Here is a 7,224-nt window from a genome sequence, read left to right as displayed (position 1 = left end):
CTGCTCCATGTATCGGTGAGAATCTGACTCCTTCCACGTGCCACCGACCACAACTGCATGTTCTGCCTACTAATGATCAGCATCACCTGCTGAGTGGTTAGCCGTGGCAGAAAGTCCAAAGATGCTGTCCAAAAAGGCGGAATTCTAGCCGTGCTAATGGAAGCTTCATCTGTTTAAGTCAAAACAGGGGTCTGCTTTCACCTGTTGCTGGCAGTCGCTAAAAAGCTCCGGAGACTTCTATGCCCATCTCGCCTGTTAGTCAAAAGTAAAAGGATTTTATTCACTGTGTGAAATGTTGGTTGACATTTTGTTTAGTTATATGTGTTAAAAGCGATGAAACTAATGGGGTATGCCGAGTTATGTGCGTATATTATGTTACAAGAGTACTGTGGTTTATTAGCCTCATTGATTCTCATCTTATTTGGTGGTTTAATGACAACAAAAATCCTTAATGCTACTACTAGTGACATAATGATCCAACAAAACTTCAATTTATAGTCACACTTGGGCTGCAAAGCTTGGAAGACAGTAGAAAAGCTCTATTCAGAACGAAAATCATGCAAAATAGAAGGCCAAAAGATCTTAAAGGGTTTTTTAGCCAGATACTAATTGTACAAAGAATATTTATTCTCTGGTTCTTATTAATCTATGTTCAGAAACTAATATTCTCATCTGAAGAAAACACAGTATAATGCAACATCAAGAACTTATTTCAATCTCCAAAAGCCTCATTGATTCTCATCTTATTTGGTGGTTTAATGACAACAAAAATCCTTAATGCTACTACTAGTGACATAATGATCCAACAAAACTTCAATTTATAGTCACACTTGGGCTGCAAAGCTTGGAAGACAGTAGAAAAGCTCTATTCAGAACGAAAATCATGCAAAATAGAAGGCCAAAAGATCTTAAAGGGTTTTTTAGCCAGATACTAATTGTACAAAGAATATTTATTCTCTGGTTCTTATTAATCTATGTTCAGAAACGAATATTCTCATCTGAAGAAAATACAGTATAATGCAACATCAAGAATTTATTTCAATCTCCAAAAAACCTGTACATAGCTCAACTCAAGAGTCTTAAACAGTCACAAATGCTTCTTGATAAAAGGATTCTTTGCTGGACCTACAATGTAAAAATGAAAGGAGAACATCTTTTGGAGAACTTCTAAGAATCCTTTTGAAGGTCCTTCAAATCTAATTCTAAATCTAATTGCTCAAGGAACTTCAAAATATATTTCAACTACCTGAAAACCTTTCCCTTATAATGGGATCCCTGGAAGAGCCCTGATGTTTTCAAAAGTCTAGCAGGATGATCTGGGTTTCTACAGGATCTTCTAAGTTCCTCATGGAACTGCCCGTTATTTTAAGCCCTGTAGATATTTTATATCAAACATAAGTTTGCAGATACATTTTCAGAACATGCTTAAAAACTAAAAAGCGGGGAGTTTTATGATGTAGTATTAATGTACATGACAGCAAAGCTTAATAAAGACACCATCATATTATCATGCAGAAATGCAATATCCTCCTTTAATCTACACTCTTCGTCTAAAGAGTAAAAGCACTTTAGTTTTCTTCTTTTCTCTTTCCCCGTGTTACAGGTCAGGAATTCAGGCTGTAGTGCATAGTGTCTGTTTATGCCAGTTTTTTTTTTTTTTGCTTGAAAGACATAGAAAGAAACATAAAGAGGAGCCTGTAATTATCATTGTTGGTCTACTGTCCTGTCAGTTCGCTCGCCAGAGAGACCGGAGTGATCTTTTGGCAGCACTAGGACAAAAGATCAAAGCTGTGGACCTTTGATCAATGCTAAAACAGCCCACAAAACGTCTCTGTGGAAAATCAGGATGGAATGCTTGAGAAAATAGAGGACAAGCCCCTGGAAAGCTCGGCGAAGACATCTTCTGTCTTCCATTTTTAGACAGTGGTGGCAGTTTGATTGTTCAGATTTCAAAGACAGTGAGCTTCCCTGTATTACATTTTATATATAAATTATATTAACAATAATATAATATAATATAATATTATTATAAAGAATCTACAAAAAATAAAGCAGTTACCAATAGAGGGTAACAGAGTGACCATGTTAACCAAAGCCACTAGCTTCACCAAAAATAGTTTTCAACGTTTTGTAAACACTCTACCCATCTGCCACCAATTATTTATACAAATTGCACCATTATACACTGTAAAAAATGACCGTGAATTTAACGGTAAAAGACTGTAAAAATGCTACAGTAAAAACCTGTTAAATGGTTAACGGTAAATTCCCCTACTATATACGGTGAAACACTGTATTGGACATTACATGTATTGGACATTAATTTTACGGTAGTATACCGTTTTTGGAAGTGAAAAAGACCGTATAATTTACAGGGAATAACCGTAAATTGACATTCCCAGAATTCCCTGCGTTAAATTTCAGATTTGATGTTTTTTGTTGAAATAACTATGTTTCTTCTTAGTTTTATCTTATCAGTTTTGTATATTAGGGTTGTGCGTTACACCTAATGTTGTTAAATGAATGTTAATTGCATTATTTCAGTTTCATGTGTCTTACCATGATGGTGTTTAGTGTTTGTGTGAACGACACAGTGCACCTTCTATATATGTTAATATTTAAAAGCTGCTTGTGATAGGCTTTAGTTCATCATGTGACTTTCTCATCACCACCTGCAGTTGGTGGTTATCAGTGTATTACAAAGGTACAAAAAAGATTTCAGTACTTCAATAGGTTGGTATATTAACATTATATCAGTTAATGAAAATACGGTATTTAACTGTAAATTTAAGTTAAAACCGTAAAACCTAAAACGTTGCTACCGTATTTTTTACGGTAAAATTCCGGCAACCACAGCTGCGTTTTTTTTACCGTAAATTTTACGGAATTTTTTTTACAGTGTTGTCTTGTACAACTGTGATAAACAGCCGTACTTTCATTCTCTCCTTTTCTCTTTCTTGATGTATTTTCCATCTGTTCCATTTATAATCTACCTAAAGGCCAAAAATATATCATGCAGGATCAACATTTCCAACTAATAACCAGTGAACCACTTCAGTGTTTTCAATGTAATCAAGTTCGCCTCACGAACAGCGCGCTGATTTAGAGTCAAGAATGAACAGAATCTAAATTCTCCTCAATTTGTTGGGGCAACTCTCTGGGTTGCTTTGAAATCGATGCAGTTTCGTAGGCAATTCAATATTTCTTTAGCCTCCAACTATTTCTGCATTTGATTTTGTCCATCCTCTTACTTTGAGGCCATGTTCATTACATACAGCATGATGGCTTTTTCAAGTCTGTCAAAGAGCCTGGTGTTACAGCATTGCATCTGTGCGAGACAGTTTAGGATGGCAGTTAAAATGAGTTATTGCATGACTCTAAGGCTGAAAAAACACAGCTTTCAGAAACCCCTCGTCCTTTTCCTCTTGCGGTCGCTCTCTTTCTCTCAACCTTGGCAGTCACGACAAGCTTCATCACAGCGTCGATTGTCATCACGTCGAGGATTAGTGTGTGTTGTCTGAAGCGACTGGACGCACATGAATCCTGGAGTGGTGCGAGCGCCTCGTGGCCCTCATGAACCCCACCATGCCACTGTCGAGGTATGTGCCGCCACCACAGAGTCTCCCCAGACTTCTGCACCATTTTGGCATTCCAAGAATGCCTGCGGGCAAGCCAAACGCTGGCGAGTGGGTTGAGCAGGCTGCCGTGAGGAGGGGTTGCTGTCCATTGTTATAGGTTTTGGGCAGTTGAAGCAGGCCATATACTGGCTGCCATCCCAGTCAGCATCGTAAGGTTGTCTCTGGCTTTTGAAGGACTGGAAAAAGCGTAAGATGGGTTGGGGATCAAACGGTATTAACTGTATTTTTAACTGTCGTTTTTTGTTTTAGTCACAGTTTTTGTCCTTTGACGAAAATATCTTTTAAATTTAGTCAATATTTTGCCATGTCACATTCATTCATTTTAGCCAATTTAAAAAGACTAAAAAAATAAAATTTCAGTCGACAAGAATAGTAAAAAAAATCAGTGTTAAATTAAACCAAATATTGACATTTTACATATTAATGTAGACTTGTCTCACATGTGAAATTTGTGAAAACCTGAGCTCCTAAAATAACATTATAATTATTAACTTACACAGTACTGCAATTGCTTATGCTTTATTGTCTGTGTTTTAACGCGTTGTTACGGAAAGAGAGTATTCACACAGTCTGACTAGAATGTAGATTAATAAGTTCACTTATGCATTTGCGTCATTTTATTCATATGCAAGTGGTTATACGTTTATGTTTACTATTGTTCATTCACTGTTCAGCTTCACTTTACGCAACTCAAATGGGTCAATCAAAAACACTGTTTATATCTTGCGGTGTTATTTTTCTTGCCATGTTTTCGTCAACAGTAACTTACGTGCTAATTAAAAGCGTTTATCTTTACCGTGGGGGAAATAATAATGAAAACCCCCTTGTTAACTCCCTTGACAGGATTAACACTGGCGGGAATCCTCAATCATGCCAAATCTCTGCCATTTGTCTATGTGTATGAGAGGTTCTTAGCTTAGATATTCTGTCTTCTGTCACCATCTGGACTGTGATATTTCACAGCAAGTTGTATTTTCCCTCGCTGAATGTTTAAAGTTAGGTTTTCATCAGTTTCTTTTCCTCCAGTCCAACACATTTGGTAAAATAAGCTTGTCTAGCAGTGAACAGGCCATTTATTTTGGACACTTTCCATTGGGTTAGTATCAGACACACTGAGTGCATTAGCCAATCAGGTTTCAGCTTCAACAGTCAGTCATTATTTTCTCTGACAGTGAAGATAACTTGATACTGATGGCTGTATCAGACGTGCATACTGGTTCCGTCTGGTTTGTCTGGTTAAAAGCATTTAAAAATGAGCCATATCCAGCAGACAGGGGTGTGTGTATGCACATGTCAGATATCTAGACAGATGTGCCTTTGGCTTTAGAACAGAATATGGTTCGATCTGGGCTGGCCTGCATCTCTATCAAGAAATCATAATTAAATGCTGATATTTATGTAGCCAGAATCATATCCAAATAAGTTTAAATAAAGAAAAGGAAAGAAATCAATACAAGAAGAAAAGAAAGGGTTGTAAAGCGTTGTACTGTACATGTGTCAGAAATTAACATTTCTATTTTCTGGGTAATATTTGCACCCTAAAGTTGATTTTCAGAGGCAGTTTATATCTTTATGGACACATTTTGTAACTTAACCCCATAAAAGACACATTATGCTGTCCACTTAGATATCAAATAATATGAATCCATACTACAAAAGATATAATGAAGTACAGTATATAAGTGTAATTAAATATGTGTGTGAAGTGACGTGTGGCCAAGTATGATATATATATATATATATTTAGATTTGTACTGTATTTGTATATATGCACTGCTTATGTTGGAAAAAAGTGGCTCAGCGCATTAAAAAGTTGGCCATGGAGTTAACTTCACACACCAGTGTCAATATTGATGCTTGCTAAATGAGGTGCAGACAAAATAGTAACACATTTTAGTTTTGGACATGGGTCCACAAAGCTTAAAAAGAATTTATCTTCTTACTCTATTACTGACATCACAATCTGAGAAACAGACTCTCCACCCACTCTTATATTTATTCTCTGTTTCTACTGCAAACACCCACTGATTGTTTCTTCATGATGACCATCATCTCTCTGCTCCTGCTGGCCTCTCTGCTGCAACACCTGACCTTCACTGGTGAGACTGATTACATTACAGCATATTATGCTGATTTTTAAGAATATGTATTTGGAATGCATTGAATAAGCTGACTTATTTTATTTAATTTTTTAGTGACGTGTGGCCAAGTATGGTGACCCATACTCGAAATTTGTGCTCTGCATTTAACCCATCGAAGTGCACACACAGTACTTAGTGAACACACACCCGGAGCTGTGTAAATATATTAAAGGCCTGATCACTAGGCACATTTCTGTATCTATATTTTAACACTGTTGTCACTTTATGTGGCATTTTGCACTGAGACCTGGTAAAGCCAAGCTGAAACTCACATCATGTGTTTATGGAGCCCTCTTCTGACAGATAGAAAGAATGTTCTGAGAAACAGACTCTCCACCCACTCTTATATTTATTCTCTGTTTCTACTGCAAACACCCACTGATTGTTTCTTCATGATGACCATCATCTCTCTGCTCCTGCTGGCCTCTCTGCTGCAACACCTGACCTTCACTGGTGAGACTGATTACATTACAGCATATTATGCTGATTTTTAAGAATATGTATTTGGAATGCATTGAATAAGCTGACTTATAGCAGTCTTGACACTCTTTCTCAGCTCATGTGAATGTGGATATAGTGAACGGCACAGAAGCAAAACCCCACTCCAGACCTTACATGGTTTGTCTTCCGATGAATAAGACACATGTCTGCGGTGGATTCCTCATTTCTGAGTTTGTCACATTGCCGAAACAAGTAAGACTGTAGTTTTGCCTGATCTGAATTAAAACGATGATCTCAAATAACTGGTTTCATCAAACGTTTCTTTTAACAGAAATGAATTTGGTGCACATAACCTAAAAAAATATGAACGAAGGAGCTGTCCACATTGGAGTGAAGTCCTACTACAAGCATCTGGATTTTACTGATAACCCAAGTTATATATATATGACATCATGATTTTAAAGGTAAAAACGAATAAAATAATAAAACTGCACACATACCTGTTGTTAAAAATTATGCCTAATTATTTAAACACACACTCTCTCTGTCTGTTTTGGAATTTCAGAGAAAAAGTCAAAAAGAATAAAAATGTAAATTGGATATCCATGCCGAAGAAAGAAGGAGACATCAGAGAAGATTCTGTTTGCAGTGTTGCAGGCTGGGGAAGTTCAGTTATTAATGGCACTTCAAGCCCAGTCCTCATGTAAACAAATGTGACAATCATGAATAATGCAAAATGTAGTAAATAGTTGGGAGTGGCAGTTCAAACCTTCACAGATGATGTGTGTATATGGCAATGAAGGAAACTGTAGTGTATGTAAATATAAATCTTGTAAAATTACATTACAATACAATAATAATTACAATAATAATAAAACATTTTTATACAAGTATATAACCTCTTAAGACCCGAGAAAAGATTTTTAGGAAAAAAATAAGTTTTTTTCATGTCTTTACATTGTTTAGGGCATTAAAAAAAACGTTAAAAAAAAAAAAAAAAAATG

This window comes from Sinocyclocheilus rhinocerous, unplaced genomic scaffold (assembly GCF_001515625.1).
Source record: "Sinocyclocheilus rhinocerous isolate Xijiao unplaced genomic scaffold, SAMN03320098_v1.1 scaffold1294, whole genome shotgun sequence".
NCBI classification, from domain to species: domain Eukaryota; kingdom Metazoa; phylum Chordata; class Actinopteri; order Cypriniformes; family Cyprinidae; genus Sinocyclocheilus; species Sinocyclocheilus rhinocerous.
The sequence above is the reverse complement of the archived record's forward strand: the minus strand, read 5'-3'. Positions refer to the sequence as shown.